We start from the raw sequence: 17602 nt of genomic DNA, 5'->3' as shown, positions 1-17602 counted from the left end.
GTGCTATGCAGCAGCTTCCCACTAGCCATCCATTTCACATTTGGTAGTGTATATATCTCAGTGCTACTATCTCACTTCGTCCCAGCTTCCCCTTCCCCCACCCCATGCCCTCAAGTCTGTTCTGTACGTCAGTGTCTTTATTCTTGCCCTGCCACTACGTTCATCAGTACCATTTGTTTTAGATTCCATATATATGCATTAGCATATGGTATTTGTTTTTCTCTTTCTGACTTACTTCACTCTGTATGACAGACTCCAGGTCCATCCACCTCACTACAAATAACTCAATTTCGTTTCTTTTTATGGCTGAGTAATATTCCATTGTATACATGTGCCACATCTTCTTTATCCATTCACCTGTTGATGGATATTTCGGTTGCTTCTGTGTCCTGGCTATTGTAAATAGTGCTGCAGTGAACATTGTGGTACATGTATCTTTTTAAAATTTAAAATAATTTTTTACTTATTTATTTTTTTTACATCTTTATTGGAGTATAATTGCTTTACAATGGTGTGTTAGTTTCTGCTTTATAACAAAGTGAATCAGCTATACATATACATACGTCCCTATATCTCTCTTCCCTCTTGCATTTCCCTCCCACCCTCCCTATCCCACCCCTCTAGGTGGTCACAAAGCACTGAGCTGATCTCCCTGTCCTATGTGGCTGCTTCCCACTAGCTATCTATTTTACATTTGGTAGTATATATAAGTCCATGCCACTCTCACTTCGTCCCAGCTTACCCTTCCCCCTCCCTGTGTCCTCAAGTGCATTCTCTATGTCTGTATTCCTGTCCTGCCCCTACGTTCTTCAGAACAACTTTTTTTTTTTTTAGATTCCATATATATGTGTTAGCATATGGTATTTGTTTTTCTCTTTCTGACTTACTTCACTCTTATGACAGACTCTCAGTCCATCCACCTCACTACAAATAACTCAATTTTGTTTCTTTTTATGGCTGAATAATATTCCATTGTATATATGTGCCACATCTTCTTTATCCATTCATCTGTCGATGGACACGTACGTTGCTTCCATGTCCTGGCTATTGTAAATAGAGCTGCAGTGAACATTGTGGTACATGACTGTTTTTGAATTATGGTTTTCTCAGGGTATATGCCCAGTAGTGGGATTGCTGGGTTGTATGGTAGTTCTATTTTTAGTTTTTTAAGGAACCTCCATACTGCCCTCCATAGTGGCTGTATCAATTTACATTCCCACCAACAGTGCAGGAGGGTTCCCTTTTCTCCACATCCTCTCCAGCATTTATTGTTTCTAGAGTTTTTGATGATGGTCATTCTGACTGGTGTGAGGTGATACCTCCTTGTGGTTTTAATTTGCATTTCTCTAATGATTAGCGATGTTGAGCATCTTTTCATGTGTTTGTTGGCAATCTGTATGTCTTCTTTGGAGAAATGTCTATTTAGGTCTTCTGCCCATTTTTGGATTGGGTTGTTTGTTTTTTTTATATTGAGCTGCATGAGCTGCTTATATATTTGGAGATCAAGCCTTTGTCAGTTTCTTCATTTGCAAATATTTTCTCCCATTCAGTTTGGGTTTTTATTGTTGTGGTTATTGTTGTTTTTGACACTCACATTTTAAAGGAGTGAGATTTCACATGATCTGACTTTTGTTGTTTGTTTCTTTTTTTTAATATGTTGTCTTTTGCCTTTTAAAAAATAATTAATTAATTAATTTATGGCTGTGTTGGGTCTTCGTTTCTGTGCGTGGGCTTTCTCTAGTTGTGGCAAGCGGGGGCCACTCTTCATCGCAGTGCGTGGGCCTCTCACTACCGCGGCCTCTGTTGTTGCGGAGCACAGGCTCCAGACACGCAGGCTCAGTAATTGTGGCTCACGGGCCCAGTTGCTCCACGGCACGTGGGATCCTCCCGCACCAGGGCTCGAACCCGTGTCCCCTGCGTTGGCAGGCAGGTTCTCAACCACCGTGCCACCAGGGAAGCCCTGTTGTTTGTTTCTCTTATCACAAGGTCTAGTTTCCCTAAGTCCTTATTAGCAGCAGCCAAACAGGAGCAGCCATTTCCTCTCCATTTAGCCCCCAGTTCTGCCCGGCACAGTTCTCTGTCCTTGCAGCCTTGTCACTCTGCCACCTTGATTTAGAAGCCCCTGTTCTTCTCCTTGGTAAATTTGGTGGCCCATAAGTCCCCTCCTGTAGAGTCTGGCTGGTCCAGACTGGTGATATCCAAGGCTCTATCTAAGGAAGGAACTTTCGAAGGACCACCTCAACTCTTCCCAGACAGTAGGTCTGTTCTGGTGGCTGCCATCTACAGAGCTTGGCACACGGCGAACGAAGTAGACCCGGGATGAAGATCCACGTTCTCTGATCCTTGGCCCAGACTATTCTCTGCTCCTTTTTATCTTGTTATCATTTTGAGTGTGTTACCTTGGTGTGACATCTATTTCTCCCGCTCCCAGTGGAGGCCCCTTAGTATGTTTTCACTCTCCCAGCTAGTCAGTGGTCATGAATTTCACAAGTACTGCAAATGTGAATTGTCTGGGTTGCATCTCCCAGTTGGAGTCTATGGCAGTCAATATTTTCCCAGGATGTTATCTCTCAGCAAGACTGAAGCCAAAAAGTGTCAAGCAGGCAATCAACAAGTATTAGTCTCCTCATCTTTGTTCCACTTTCTGAAGAAGTATTACATTTAATTCCTCTTAGAGCAGGTGACAGACATCTGCTTAAGTAAAGGGGGAATTTATTGGCTCCAGAAATCTAAGCATGAATATCAAGTCATGGGAAGGGCAGGGTCACAGCTGGGCCTTGGAAAAACTGGAAGCAGAAACTCAGCAATATCAGGACTCTTTGTTCGGTCCTCGCATCTACTATGCCCTGCGTTGGCGTCGTTCTCAACATGGTAGAGAAATGTCCACCAATGTTTCCTAATTTTACACTTTCTGCTTCTGTCACTGGGGAATGACTTCCTCATTGTGAGTTCTCCAGAGCCTATGAAAATTCTCTGATTGGTCTAACCTAGGTCAGGTGCAAGTCCCTGAACCAGTCAGCCATGGCATGGGTGGGGAAGAAGGGAGGTACTCATTCAGTGTGAACCAGTCAGCTGTGAGCTGGGATGGCTTCTGTTCTACTAAGAAGATAGCTTCCCCTTGTGGAACGGAGTAAAAGTGCAGAGCATAGTCCCAGAAAAGGAGGGAGGGAAAACCTTGGAAGACTGTCTTAATCTGCTGGTGTTGCCATAATGAAATATCATAAACTGCGTGGCTTAAACAACTGACATTTATTTCTCATGGTTCTAGAGGCTGGAAGCCTGAGATCAGGTTGCTGGCATGGTTGAGTTTGGGTGAGAGCTTTCTTAATTGCTCACAGCCGCCTTCTCTCCGTGTCCTCACTTGACTTTTTCATTGTGCGAGAGCCCAGGAGGGGAGTGAGAGAGAGCACTAGCTCTCCAGTGTCTCTTCTTAAAAGGGTACTAATCCCATCATGAGGACCCCACCCTCATAACCTCATCTAACTCTGATTACCTCCCAAAGTCTCCATCTCCAAATACCATCACATTGGGAGTCAGGGTTTCAACGTATGAATTTGGGAGGGCACAAACATTCAGTCCATAACAAAGAGTAAACATTGTATCCAGTGTATCTGCCCACAGGATCTTACAGTTGAGTGGGGGGTTAAGGTTTATGTATAGAAGCATTGGTGATAAACGACTGTACTGCATATAGCTGATGTGTCGTTGATTATTTGGAGGAGGCATGTGAAGAGGGTGCTCGTGTAATCAAGGATGACATCACACACAGTGCTGGCCTTCTCAAATTGGAATCTTGGGATAGAAGGAGCTTGAATTAAAGCTGATCATTTTTCCTGGTGCCTCAGTTTTACTCAGAATTGGGTGTGGGAGGAGTACATTAAATCCAACATACAACACAGATACGTTATAAAGGATAATACGAAATTTGTATAACCTTTAAGATAAAAGTACAGTTTAGAAGATGAAGAAATTCAGGCTTTGTGGCCTGGGGTGCCAGTCCCCTTCCCAATACAAATTGATACTCTACTGTGTCAATAAAACTTTGGTGAAGAAGTTTAAAAAGCCTGGAGGGTAACTGGGAGTTCTTGAACATTGTTTATTAAGAACTATATGGCCTTGGAGTACTTAGTAGCTCCTCTGGCCTAAAAGAATTTGAAGTGGGTGGGGAGGGATGAGACAGGCTATAGAAGGAGATCCCTGAGTTCCTTCTGACGACAGCATACTGTGTAGATTTTGTTTTCTATTTTACTTTGGGAAGCAGGATTTCTGCAGTGGCGCCGCAAACCAGATGAGGTTTAATTAGCTTATAGTTCTATAACCTCAGTTTTGGGATCTCCAGACTGTCCTTGTGATTTGCATATCACCTTCAGGACTTCCTAGATAAATGTTGCTTAAGTAATGCAAATGAGTAGAGCTATTTTGCTAATTAGAGGGATTAGATTTAAGGACACCAAGCCTCAAACAAGACAGACTAGAGAGAGAATGGAATTAGCTGGGATGAGGTCAATAGAGGTGGGAGGCCTGTGGGTAGCTTTTTTAGTGGAGAAAGAATTAGTTTGGAAACTTGAAGATCTCCCTAGGATGGCTCAGCAGCACCTACTTTGTTGTTTTTCCACCTATTCCAATGGAAGCCACACCCTTCTCATCTAAGGCACACCTCTTCACATGTGCCCTGAGCACCTTCCTCCCATCCTTATGTTGGATCAGTTGATTGCCAGTAATTGTCACTTCTCTTGTATACTTGCAGCCTCTCCCTCTCCGCTGGTATCTTCTTCCATCTACATTAAAGGTGGAGAGGCTCTTCTCAGCTGTCTCCCATGCTCTTGTTCATTCCCCTCCAGCCACACTAGCCTCCTTGCTTCCCGGCTTACTCCTGCTGCAGGACCTTGGCAGTTACTGCTTCTTGCTGGAATGCGTTTCTCCCAAATATTCGTAAGTTTCCTTTCTTCTTTCAAGATGTTGCTCAGTTGTCATCCTCTTGATGAAAACTTCCTTGGCCTTGAAATCAAGAATTTCTACTCTCCTTCCTCAAACTTATACACATTCCCACCTTTTTATCTCCTTGGTACTTATTATTATCTGCTTTACTATATATTTTTCACTTTTTAATCTTTATTCTCTTTCTCGCCCACTGGAATATAAACTACGTAGGACAGGGTTTTTTTGTTTTGTTTTGTTTTGTTTTTTGTCTTCTGTTTACTAGTGGATTCCTAAGCCTGGCACATAATAGGGACTCTATAAATGTTCATTGAATGAATGAATTTAGTCATTTGAGTATCACCGCTACAGTTTTTGCCAATATGTTTATTTTAATTGGCTCACTTTTTAAACTCAAATTAATTTTCTTACATGGAAACTTCATATCACTGTTATTAATGGAAAAACCAGTATCATTTTTTTATAAGTAAAAAGTCTGCCTCAGCATGTTTATAATAAATACATAGCTATTAAATAAACAAACGTTTATTTCTGTATCACCCAAACTAAACTTAATTCCAGTGGTATTGAAATGACATTTTGGGGAACATTGCATTAAATGCCCATATTTCTTGAGGTTCTGCCCTAAATGGCCTTTTTTATATAGTATCCACGGGTAAACTTATCAGTAGCAAATGGTCTCATTTTCCACATTGTTCAGACAGCAATTCTCTGATACCAGCTGGGTGTCCTGTGATTTATTTCAATTCTGACCCTAACTACCTGGAGTTAGTGCAGACCCCATACGTTAAGGGCAAAGTCTTTGAGAGACTGCCCCCACTTCATACACCAGCCACAAGTCTCAGGGACTACCCACACTTCTGAATGGCTATAAATTTAGGGGTTCCCATGACCCCCTCATATTCAATAATTAGCTAAAACAAATCACAGAACCCACTGGAAGTGCTATACTTATGGTTGTAGTTTTATTATTAAGGATATAACTCAGGAACAGCCAAGAGATGCATAGGGCAAGATCTGAGGAGAGGGGAGGGACACAGAGCTTCTATGCCCTCTCCTCATGGAATCCAGGTACATCAACCTCCCATTACAACAATGTGCTCACCAATCAGGAAGCTCCTCTGAGCCTGGGTGTCCAGAGTTTTTAATGGAGTTTTATTATGTAGACAGGATTGAGTAAATCACTGGTCATGTGATTGAACTCAATCTCCAGCCCCCTTCCCTCACTGGGGGTTAGGCTGGCCTAAAGTTCCAACCCTCTAATCATGTGTTTGGTCTTTCTGGTGACCAGCTCCCATCCTGACACCATCTAGAGCCCACCAAGAATCATCTCATTAGCATAACAAAGACATTCCTGTCATTCAGGTAATTCCAAGTTCTTTTTTTAATTAATTTTTATTGGATTATAGTTGATTTACAATGTTGTGTTAGTTTCTGCTGTACATCAAAGTGAGTCAGTTTTACATACAGCCACTCTTTTTTAGATTGTATTCCCAGATAGGTCATTACAGAGTATTGAGAAGAGTTCCCTGTGCTATACAGTAGGTACTCATTGTTATCTATTTTAGATATAGTGGTACGTATATGTCAATCCCAATCTCCCAATTTATCCCTTTGTGCCAGGAACTGGGGACAAAGACCAGATATATTTTTTATTATATCAGACACATATATACACATGAATCACAAATTCATTATCTCAGCTCATATCTCTCCTCTGAAATTGAGACTCTCAGATCCAGTTGCTACCTGGGTGTCTTTTTTAAGGATACCACGGTTCCTCTAATCTATCAATGTCTAAAAATAAAGCCCTCTCCCCATCGCACCACCCTATCCAACAGATATACTCTTCCTCCTGTATTTCCTCTTAGTAAATATCATATCGCCGTCCACCCAGCTGCCCAAATCTGAAACCTGGGTTTTACCCTTAATTCTTCTAGCTAACATTCTATACTGTTCCCTCATCTTTGAATGTTAATTCTCTGTCTCCCCTTCCTGTCCTACTTATCTAGATTTCAGCTTAAAAGTCATGGTGCCCAGGAAACCTTTGCTGGTCTACCAAGACTGGTTAGGTGTTCCCACACTTCCACAACCATGCCACTTATCACTCAGTGTAATAATTTCCTGTTTGTCTTTCTTGCCCACTAGCTTGGTGAGGGCAGTAATTGTGTCTATCTTACTCACTTTTGTATCCTTGCATCTGGCACATAGTTAGCACTCAGTAAATATATACTGAATGAATGAATGAATGAAACGGTCCAAAATTGGAGCATTTCAAAATAAGATTTCTATATAATTATTTTCTATACTAGTGATTACCCACTTGCTATAGGTGATGCTCTGGTTTAATCTTATTTTGAGAATTAAATGATTTATGTATTTCATAATACCTGGCTTATACGTGTCTTCACTCATACATTTATTACTTGGCTATTTATTGAATATCTGCTGATGGGGGAAGCAGTGCCCTGGGGCTGGGGATGAGTGGTGACGCTGTCAATCTACTAGGAGAATCATACGTAAACAAATTGGAATAAAATATGATAGATCATATGAAAGAGATATGAGCAAATTGCTATGGGAAATACTGAGAGTGGTAGATTGGATTACTATTCCCATGCCCTCTGCCACATACTTTCCAGTGCATGTCACAAGAGTAGGCAGTATATATATTCTCATCCCATTCACTTGGGACTTGGTTATGTGACTTGCTTTGACCAATTAATTTAAGCAGAAGTAAAGTCTCAATGTGCCAGTTCCAAGCAGACAGTTTAAGAAAAGAATAAGTTTTTGTCAGATATCTCACAGTTTGCCCGTAAAGAGTAAGTTCCAGGTAGCCATTGCTCTCTTGGCCTGAGTCCTGGAATAAAGACACATGGAGCAGATTTAAATTTAAGCCATAGATTGCAGTTTAGCTTAGGCTAGCTGAGAGGAGCCACTCCTCAGGCAACCCACCTTCCCAAAAAGTATGAAATAGATACTTTTTGTAAGCCAGTGAGATTGCGAAGGGTGGTGTTTTTTTGCACAGCATCATCACAGCAGAAATCTGACATACACTGAGTATTCATCTAATGACTTTGGTGAGGGTATGAGACATGAGGAAAAGGCTATGTGGCTGTAGATATTTCCCAGGACACAAAATGCCCCCAATCCCCTGCAGGTTGCAGACTGTTAAAGAAAAAGTCAATGCAGTGAACTCAATACTGTATTCCATACACCATGAAGCCCGGGATCCACACATGGCAAGATTTAAACACAGGGGCTTGCTAAAGGGATCTGACCTATTCATACTGGAAAATCTATCTTGTATTCACAGATATTTCTCCCACAGCTTGAGTTTTCATAACGCAAACTAGACCATGTGGCATTGATCAATTAAAACATACAGTTTGTGCAGAACATTAGGGCTCTGATGTAACCACAGGGGAATTGGTACCACTTGAATGAGAAAAGCTGGTCTCCCAAGTCAGGGAAGCACATTGCTACCAGTCAGGGTATTGAGTTTCTCAGTGTGGGTTTTCTTTTGTTGGCCCTTCGTAGTTGTGAATTCAGCTACAATTTATTTCATTTTGTGCTAACAATGGATAGCAAGGGGATAAAACTGTGTAAAAGAAGCTCTTTAATTCCTAATCTCTTTTTCTCCACTGCTACAACTTTCTTGTGTTTTTGTTTTAAATGGGAAGCAGGGGAAGCAGTCAAGGATAGTAGTTATGAAAAAGTCCTATGAATTAGACTTCTCTGAATTAGACTTTGAATCCAGGCCCCATCAAGAATAGCGTAAAAATAACTTAAGCTCTCAGCCTCCGTTTCTTCATCTGTAAAATAAGGATAATAATAGTGCTTATCTTGGGATTATGAAGAGTCAGTGAAATAATCTTGTGAGGTTTAGCACAGTGCCTAGCAGACAATAAACAGTCAATAAACAATAGAATTTATTATAGGGAGAATTTTGTTAGTGCAGTTTTTCTTAGGAAAACAGCTGTTTATTATAGAAAGACAGGCTGTGGCATGGCATTTACTTTGACTTTTTTACTATCGAAGAAAAAAACCTCAGGACCCAAATCATGATTAGCTTTCTCCACTTTGGTTCTCTGAGAGGAATAAGGGTCAGTGACACAGAAAGTTTGGACTCACCGCAGAATGAACACTTCCGGAAGCTTCACTTGATTGAGGTCAAAATAGACTGGGCTCTCTGGTAACGAACTGTGGGCAAGTTTCCAAGTGCACTTGGGATCCTTCCACACATACCACACTGGAGTGACAGCAACTGTGCTGTGGAGCGGCCAGGGTGAAATGTTTCTCCAGTGAATTTGCCAGGAAGATAAGAAGAACATTCCAACAGCTAATGTGTTGCCCAAATGGCAGGTCACCTCATTCTCAGGTCTACTTTTTTCCTGACTGCAGAGAACACCAGGGTGGACAGCCTTGGGTTTACGGAAAATGTGGTTGCCAAGGAAAGTTAATTCTCTCAGAAACTACAAGTTGATAATGGTTCAGATTTTCAAGAAAGAGTTTGTTATAAGACATATTTGACTGTTTATCTTGAAAGATTCTACAGCGTGTGCAAGTGTGTGCATGCATGCACATCGCTGGTACCTCTTGTTTGAAATGAGCAAGCAATTGTAACTTACAAATTATATGAATCAGCCATTTGAAATATGTCTCAAATTCCTCCCCTGGAGAAATAGAATATTTTCCCCACCACCCAGGCATTCTGTTTCCAATTCCATTTACTTTCTCTCAGCCACTTCAGAATGCGTTGAACTCAAGTGAAGCTAGAGAAATTTACAAATTTATTGTCTTTAATACAGAGCTTGGGACTTGCTCCCATTGGGAGGGAACAGTATATATATGCGTGTATGTGTGTGTGTGTGTGTGTGTGTGTGTGTATATATATATATATATATATATATACACATATATACACACATACATACACACACATACACACTCTTGAGTTCACTCAGAAAAGAAATAATTAATTTAATGTGTAATCCTAGAGCAAAGATCAATATGACTCACCTGAAAAATTAACAAAGGGTCACAGTAAAAATCCACTTTATTTTTCTAAAAGAAAATGTAAGACATTTTACCTCGCCAAGAAAAAAAGGATATGTGTGTGTGTGTGTGTGTGTGTGTGTGTGTATATATAATTATTCAATAAATAAGATAAATTTAAAATATGTACATAGTAAGCATACCTCATGGAAGGGAAGTGGGACAGAAAGTAAAGAATAAAAGAAAAAGAAAAAGAGGAAGAAGAAGGCATAGGGAGAAAGAGTAAAAGTGAAAAATGAGACGGATACAGATGACACAAATGCATAAATGTAATACCAGACATTTTCAGAGGGTAGCATTACTCTCTAATACTATTCTAAGCCAGCTATTAAGTTTCCTAATGCTGGGCCTCAGTTAGGACATTTAATTTGGGTCTCATGCTCTGTGGCCTGATGAAATTTAGTAAGTGGTCAGACCCAGTTCATGGTCCAGGGTTTCTCCTGCTCTGCAGTAGCATCTGATCGGAGATGGATGGTATTCTCTTGAATTTAGTAACTGCTGAGAGCAGTTTGTATCCCTCTTTAAAGGGACAGTACTGAATGGCAGATGAGATTAAATTTTCTTTATATACAACCATTCTCTTTTATTTGTTACAATAAGCAGGAATTTCTCTTAAAATAAACTTATAAAACAAAAGCATCTCACACATACACACACCTAGAAAGGCAATCAATCGGAGAAGACCTCATAAAAGGGACTAAGAAGGAATGTCTGGGGTTGAGGCAGGAGGAAATCCAGAAGAGATGGTGTCACCAAGGGAGTAGTTTACCTACATCACCTGTACTTCTACTTAATTTTTTCCTGTAGTTTTACTGAGGTATAATTTATACATAGTAAAATGCACACATCTTGAACATACAGCTCCATGTCTTTTTATCAAGTAAACCCATGTAACCACCACCAAGATCAAGATGTCGAATATTTTCATCTCCCCAGAAAATCATCTCATGCCCCTTTCCAGTTAATATACTCTCCCCCGCACTCCCCGAAGTAGTCAATAGTATTCTCACTTCTATCCCAATAGACCAGTTTCCTCTGCTCTTTAGCTTCATGTAAGTGGATTCAAATAGTGTCTAATCCTTTGTGTTTCACTTCTTTTGCTCACCCTACACTTAAAAAATTCATTCATGTGGCTGTAGGTATCAGTAGTTCACTCCTTTTGCTGAATAGTAGTCCATTGTATGAATATGCAACATTATTCTGTTAACGGACATTGGGGATGTGATGAATAAATGCACTGTGAACATTCTTTTACGTCTTTTTATATCCACTGTTTCTCTTTGGTACAGACTAAGAGTATAATTACTAAGCCATAGAGTTGGTGTCTGTTTAACCTTGTGAGAAGCTGACAGTTTTCCACAGTGTTGTGTTAGTTTATGCTCCCATCAGCAATTTGTGAGCATTCCAGTTGTTCCATGTCCTTACCAACATTTGGTACCATTAGTCTTTTTAAGTTTAGTCATCCTAGTGCCTGTGTAGAGTGGTTTCTCATGGTGGTTCCAATTTGCATTCCCTTGATGGATAATATCACTGATCCTTTTCATATGCTTATTGGCCGTTCAGATACTTTCTTTTGTGAAATGCCTGCTATAGTTTTTTTCCTATTTTAAAATATTGTGTTTTTATTTTTAAATTATTCATTTGTTGGAATGTTTAATACATTTATGTTAATACAGTTACCAATAATTTACTATCTTGCTATTTGTCCATCCACTTTTCCTGTCTTCTTTGGGGTTGGTCAAGTATTTTCTGTTTTTCCATTTCATCTTCTCTAGTGGCTTTTGCCTATATGTCTTTGTATTATTTTTAGTAATTAGTCATCTAGAGATTATAATATTTATCCTTTAGTTTATCACAGTCCACCTTAAATTACTAGTATACCAATCTGTAAACAATGTTAGAACCTTATAAAACTATAATTCTGTTTATCCCTCTTCTGCCTTTTGTCATCTATTTTACTTCTGATATAAACCTGAGGCTATATTGTTATACATGCTTTAAACAAATAGTCTTATAGAGAAAAATTTTTAAATCTTCCTCTATATTTATGCACATACTTATCCTTTTAAGTGCTTTTCATTTCTCCCTGCAGCTGTGGACTTAATCTGGATCATTCCTTCTTCAGCCTGCAGACTTTCTCTAGCTTTTTGTACTGCAGGTCTGCTGATCTGCTGATTGTAAATTCTCTGTTTTTGATTGTCTGAACATGTTTGAATTTTGCCTTCATTTTTTTGTTATTGTGGTTGTTTTAAATTAATTAGTTTATTTTTTTGGCTGAGTTGAGTCTTCATTGCTGTGCGCGGGCTTTCTCTAGTTGCGGCGAGCGGGGGCTACTCTTCATTGCGGTGCGTGGGCTTCTCATTTTGGTGGCTTCTTTTGTTGCGGAGCACGGGCTCTAGGTACGTGGGCTTCAGTAGTTGTGGCTTGCAGGCTCTAGAGCACAGGCTCAGTAGCTGTGGCACACGGGCTTAGTTGCTTTGCAGCATGTGGGATCTTCCCGGACCAGAGATCGAACCCGTGTCCCCTGCATGGGCAGGCGGATTCTTAACCATTGCGCCACTGGGGAAGTCCCTTGCCTTCATTTTTGAAGGATATTTTCACTGAGTAGAACATTTTAGATTCACAGTTTTCTTTTTCTTTCAGCACATTCAAGATGTTGTTCTATTGTTTCCAGTGAGAAATCAGTTGTAATTGTTGTTGATATTCCCATAAATGTAATGATTTTTTTCCTCTCACTGATTTTAAGATTTCCTACTTATTTTAGATATTTTAGCAGTTTGACTATAATGTACCTAAGTGTGGTTTTTCTTTGTATTTATTCTGTTTTGTGTTTGTCATGCTTTTAAACTGCATGGGTTGAAGTATTTCATCTGTTTTGGAAAATTTGGGGCCATCATCAATTCAAATATTTTTTCTTCTCTGTTCTCTCTCTTTACTCCTGAGATTCCAATTACACTTATGTTAGTTGAATTGATATTTTTCCACAGGCCTTCGATATTGTTATTTTTTTCACTTTATTTTTCTCTCTTTACTTAAGTAACCTCTGTTGACTTACCTCCGGTTCACTAATCCTTTGTTCTGCTCTTTCCAGTCTGCTGTTAAGCCCATCCAAAAATTTCCTTTTCCTAAGATACAGTATATTTTAGTTCCAGAATTTCTATTTGGTTCTTTTGTAGAGTTTTCATTTATTTGATGACATTCTCAATCTCTAACCCCATTAACTCATTTTTTTCCTCTAAATTCTTTAATGTATTTGTAATAATTGTAAGTCCTTCTCTGAAAATTTCATCATATGGCTCATCTGTGGGTCTGAGTCTGTTGATATGTTTTTACATCTTTTAACTATGGGTCACCTTTTCCTGCCTCTTCACATGTCATAGTTTTTTTATCGTATGCCAAACATAGTAAGTGAAAGACCAGGAGAGACAGAAGTAGATGATCATTTCCTCCAGAAAGGGCTGACCCTTTTGTTTCACATGCAGCTGTTATTAGAGGCTGATCTCATCAATCTAATTAGCATTTGAGCTGAATTGGGACTAGGTGGCCAGTAGAATTAGTTTTAGTTCACCTCTGGTTTAAATGTCTTCAGGGAGACTGGCACGCCCACTACACTCAAACAGGGTTTGGGGATGTAAGCACTATAAGACCATGGGATCTCTCTCTGCTTTCCTCACTTTATTCTAGGCTTTCTGATAATTCCACTTATTGAATGAAATGCCCATGGGGGAAAATTGGTAGTGGGGAGGGCTAATTCTGAGTCTGGGGCTCTTCCAGATTCCAGTGTGCCATGCCAGCCTTTGCACAGCCTTTAAAAGCTTGCCTGATTTCTCCTTGTTCCCACAAAGCTGCTCTGTGTATAGCAGTCCTGCTTCTCCCCCAGACTCAGCAACTCCCTATAGATTGAAATGGTCTCCAGTCTGTGCTCATCTAAAAAAAGTTTTTCTCCCTGTCTGCATTTCAGTTTATTTAGATCTTTCTTTTCATTTACAGACTTCAAAGCTTTAAAGAGAAGTAAGATTTTTTTTTTTTTTTTAGTATACCTGGGTTTTTGTTGTTGTTATGGAGAGATGGTGTTTTATGAACCTCAGTATCCTAACTGATAGTAGAATTCTCGAATTTGATTCTGTTGAGTTAAACAACAGATTCCTTTAACAACACATTTTATTTTAAAAATAAGATGATTAATGATATATGAAGTTATAATCCACTTGCAGATGATTTTTCCCAACTGTAGTGCCCAAAGCCAACTAACCTTCAAGATCGTACTTATTGCCTCCTTGAGAGGTTGACATAGAGATGATATGAAAGACCTAATTTATAGAAGGGAAATGAAGGGTAACTAATATTTGTTAAGTGCTGGGATGTAGTGTGTCCCTAAGAGCTCTGCTTGGCCCTTTACATACCATAATTTTTTTAATGCAAAAATGTTTATTGGGTATTTACACTGGGATGGAGGAAACTGGTAGCACTGGAGTTTGCATGGGAACCACAGGATCAAGATTCCAGCCAGGGAACGCGGATAGAGATGAGGAATAGGTCTCTCTGAGGGAGGAGGGGAGCCAAGTAGTTAGTGCTGGACTTGGGAATGAATTTACTTGTTCCTGATTTAGTGTGTACCAGGAGCCAGGAAATGAGGCATCTGGCCCCCGCACGTATGATGTACACGCTGATGCTTGCTTCCTTGTTCAAAAATAGGACCCCGTAGGCGCCACCACAGTGGGAATCTCGAACGTAGGACAATCTCACAAATGTGGAATGCTTAGCGACCCTGAATTTCTCACTACATTATGGACATTTCACTTACTTTCTCTGTTCTGTTTCCTGGGAAAGATTTTGTTTGTCATGGAAATAATGACACCACATGGCAGTGCCCTAAGGTGAAGGGCTGACTTCGATGCTTTTAATGCAGCTTGGGCACAACTGATGAAATTTTGGGGAAGCTACATTATTCTCTGTGGGAAATGGTACACTCTGAGTGATGTTCTCCCATAGTTACAGTGATGCCTGCTGAAGAGAAAATGAGCAGTTTCTTCCTGCTCTTGTCACTTAGCCCTTATTTCTACTCTGTGCAATTTCACTTGCCATACATTTTCTCTCCTCTCCTCTTCCTTTTCTTCCGACATCCCACACCCTTCTCTTCCCTTTCTTTTTTTCTTTCTTTTCCTTCTTTCCGTATACTCATAAGTCCTGTTGGTTTCACTAATATTCCTTTATTCCTAACTTGGGGTGATCAGTGTTATCTTATTATCTTCTTATGCTTTCCATAGTGCACTTATATTTTTCAAAGCCCTTTGAGATGTAATAATAATAACTATGATGATGATAGCTAATACTTGTATAGTGCTTACTTTTGTTGGTTGCTGTTGTAAGTGCCTTACATGTATTAAGTCATTAAAGCCTAACAAATCCTTTTGAAACAGGTATTATTTTTATCCTCTCTTTGCAGATGGGGAAACTCAGACACAGAGAAGTAATTTGCTCATTCAATTTACAAGTGGTGGAACTGTGATTTTAACTCAGGCAGTCTAGCTCCAGGGTACATGCTTCTTAGAACCATCCTAAATCATCTCTCATTTAAACTACCTTATAATTCTTATCCTAATCCCATGGGAAGATGCTACTCTTCTTACTTTAGAGATGAAGAAACGGAGGCTAGAACTGACCACAACACTCTGAAATGAGGGACTTGCAGTGACTTTCTGAGGAGAATAGGTCTTCAGCCTTGGGGGTGGGAGGGAAGTATGTGTGTGTGACCTTGGCGCGTTAGTTGTAAAGGAAAGATCCCTCCCTTACATCTTTATTCCAGGCCAAATGTAGCAGTTGGGATACTTTGGTCTGAAAATAATAGAAAACCTAACTAACAACAACTAAAATCATAGTTAGATTTATTTCTCACGGAAAAATGTAGAAGTCCCAGGGATGGTTGGTAACACAACAAGGTCATTAGAAGCCAGGCCTTTCCATTCTGCCATCCTCAGCATTTTACTTTTTCACCCTCATCCTGGAGGCCTCATGAATGCAAGGTGGCTGCCTCACCTACAAGCATCACATTTTCTTCTAACCATACAAAGACAGAAACAAAGTCAGCTAAGATGTTGAGAAATTGCCTTGTGTGTCTCTCTCTCTTTATCAGGGAGAAAAGTATTTCTCAGCATACTTCCCCTTCCATTTCATAGACCGGTACTCGATCATGTGGCCTCAAGGAGAGGCTGGAGAGTATCTGACAAAAAGAGTATGAGTTTGCCATGATTGAATTAGCAGGAGCAATCATGATTCACTTCCCATGGCTGTGTACTTCACAACCCAAACAAAATCAGGGTTCAGTTAGTGCTATATTGTGTGCATGGTAATTTACTTTAAAATACTTCAGTATAAGTGGTGTGATGTGTATGTGTGCAAGTTAATATTAATCAGCACTCTAGGAATGAGTGGTTAATTAGTATATGAAGAGTCCTTATCTGAATGATTACCTTTGGGTTAGTTAATTAGCATAAGGAATGTTAGGAATAATATTTTATTGGTGAAATGAGTTGTGTTTAAGATCAGTTAGGAGTGAGGTAGCAAGACCCACAAACTGTGCACGAACAAGGTAGAAGAAATGAACATGCTCAGCTGTCAGTACCAGAGGTGGAAGTTCTGGAACCCCTTGGCCTGCATCCTTCTGTGGAGGAGCCCCCTACCTGGTCTGGTAATGAGGCCTCTGATTATGCTTGAAGGGCATCTGTTTCTGAGGGAGTCGCTCCTGCAAAGGGCTTGCCAGGGAACCTAAAGGCAGAGAGAGGAGTAGTCTCTCCTTAGAACCAGAGTGTTTGCCTTCTTGCTAATAAACATCTGCATGCTTGGTGATTTTTGCCTGAGACTTGGTTTTACTTGAAGATGCCACCATGGAACAAGGTTGCAGGAATAGGACTCTTTCACCTCCTCCGGCCTCTAACCACCAGAGGCTACCAACACACACTAAAAGGAATCTGATATTTGCCAAACGGTCAAATTAGCTTAGGTCTGTTCACTTGAGTCTGCCAGGGAAGAAAAGGTGATGGCTGTTGATGAGACCACCAGACCAATATGTCACATATAACAAGGTTTTAAACAGAGATCATTTCAAGGAAGGACCACAATACAAGAGAAATGAAATTCCAAAGTGAGATAATAAACCAAAATACAACATAAAAAAATAATCAGTTTCAGGGTACTGAATGATCAAGAGTAGAGTTGGAAGAAACATTTGTGACAAACCATCTTTGGATTGATCTGATGCTATTTGGTGAGTCCCACCTTCCAGAGGGAGAGGTGGTGGGTAGTTTACCCCTTACCTCAAGTGTAAGGAGAGAGCTTTGTCAGAACCTCTTGGCATGGTGGTATATGTCCCTTGGAGATGTGGTAGGCATGACAGACTAATGTTTGATACACACTTGAGAGATCTGAAGGATTTCTAGGGGGAGATGTCAAGGCAGAAGGAAATGGGAGTTGCTAGTGTGTTGGGAGCAACTGCTATCTCCACCATTGGCAGGTGAAAGGTACATGGTTACTGGGGACCAGATGTAGAATCCATGGTAGGAATGTTTGCATGGGGCTATCGAAAAAGGAATCTTGCCCCAAAAAGCTT

This window comes from Delphinus delphis, chromosome 3 (assembly GCF_949987515.2).
Source record: "Delphinus delphis chromosome 3, mDelDel1.2, whole genome shotgun sequence".
Lineage (NCBI taxonomy): Eukaryota > Metazoa > Chordata > Mammalia > Artiodactyla > Delphinidae > Delphinus > Delphinus delphis.
This window is presented reverse-complemented; position numbering follows the sequence as displayed.